Below are 2,155 nucleotides of genomic sequence, written 5' to 3' on the forward strand. Positions count from 1 at the left end.
GAACGATCAAAGCGAAGACTGTTGGACACATTAGTCCCATGGAGGAAAGTGCGCATGGTGACTGTTGTATTCAATCCCGAGGCAATTTCTGTGTTTCATCAACACTCTGATTGTATACAGATTACAGAATGCCACCAGATGTGCATCGGAAACTACTACTGGTGTTCCAGGGAACGATCAAAGCGTAGACTGCTTGAGACATTACTCCTGTGGAGGAATGTGCGCATGGCGACTGTTTTATTCAATCCCGATGCAATTTCTGTGTTTCATCAACACTCTGATAGACCACAGATTACAGAATGCCTCCAGATGTCCATCGGAAACTACTACTGGTCTTCCATGGAACGATCAAAGCGTAGACTGTTCGAGACATACCTCCCGTGGAGGAAAGTGCGCATGGTGAATGTTGTATTCAATCCCGTTGCAATTTCTGTGTTTCATCAACATTCTGATAGTCCACAGATTACAGAATGCCACCAGATGTTCATCGGAAACTACTACTGGTCTTCCAGGGAACGATCAAAGCGTAGACTGTTTGATAATTACCCCCATGGAGGAAAGTGCGCATGGTGACTGTTGTATTCAATCCCGATGCAATTTCTGTGTCTCATCAACACTCTGATACTCCACAGATTACAGAATGGTTCTAGATGTGCATCGGAAACTAATTCTGGTCTTTTAGGGAACGATCAAAGCGTAGACTCTTTGAGACATTACTCCCATGGAGGAAAGTGCGCATGGTGACTGTTGTATTCAATCCCGATACATTCTCTGTGTTTCATCAACACTCTGATACTCCACAGATTACAGAATGCCACGAGATGTGCATCGGAAACATCTACTGGTCTTCCAGGGAACGATCACAGCCAAGACTGATTCAGACATTACTCCCATGGAGGAAAGTGCGAATGGTAACTGTTGTATTCAATCCCGATGCAATTTCTGTGTTTCATCAACACCCTGATAGTCCAAAAGTTACAGAATGCCTCCAGATGTGCATCGGAAACTACTACTGGTCTTCCAGTTAACGGTCAAAGCGAACGTGTTTGAGACATACCTCCCGTGGAGGTAAGTGCGCATGGTGACTGTTGTATTCAATCCCGATGCAATTTCTGTGTTTCATCAACACACTGATAGTCTACAGATTTCAGAATGCCTCCAGATGTGCATCGGAAACTACTACTGGTCTTCGAGGGAACGATCAAAGCGTAGACTGTTCGGGACATTACTCCCATGGAGAAAAGTGCGCATGGTGACTGTTGTAATCAATTCCGATGTAATTTCTGTGATTCATCAACACTCTGATAGTCCACAGATTACGGGAAGCCTCCAGATGTGCATCGGAAACTACTACTGGTCTTCCAGGGAACGATCAAAGCGTAGACTGTTTGAGACATTATTCCCATGGAGGAAAGTGCGCATGGTTGCTGTTGTATGCAATCACGAAGTAATTTCTGTGTTTCATCATCACTCTGATAGTCCACAGATTACGGGAAGCCTCCAGATGTGCATCGGAAACTACTACTGGTCTTCCAGGGAACGATCAAAGCGTAGACTGTTTCAGACATTACCCCCATGGAGGAAAGTGCTGATAGTGACTGTTGTATTCAATCCTGATGTAATTTCTGTGTTTCATCAACACTCTGATAGTCCACAGATTACAGAATGCCACCAGATGGGCATCGGAAACTACTACTTGTCTTCAGGGAAACGATCAAAGCGTAGACTGTTGGAGACATTACTCCCATGGAAAAAAGTGAGCATGGTGAATGTTTTATTCAATCTCGATGCAATTACTGTGTTTCATCAACACTCTGATAGTCTACACATTACAGAATGCCACCAGAAGTGCATCGGAAACTACAACTAGTCTTCCAGGGTACGATCAAAGCGTAGATTATCTGAGACTTTACTCCCGTGTAGGAAAGTGCGCATGGTGACTGTTGTATTCAATCCCGATGCATTTTCTGTGTTTCATCAACACTCTGATGGTCCACAGATTACAGAATGCCTCATGATGTGCATCGGAAACTATTACTGGTCTTCCAGGGAACAATCAAAGCGTAGACTGTTTGAAACATTACTCCCATGGAGGAAAGTGCGCATGGTGACTGTTGTATTCAAACCCGATGCAATTTCTGTATTTCATCAACAC

This window comes from Schistocerca gregaria, unplaced genomic scaffold (genome assembly GCF_023897955.1).
Source record: "Schistocerca gregaria isolate iqSchGreg1 unplaced genomic scaffold, iqSchGreg1.2 ptg000038l, whole genome shotgun sequence".
NCBI lineage: Eukaryota > Metazoa > Arthropoda > Insecta > Orthoptera > Acrididae > Schistocerca > Schistocerca gregaria.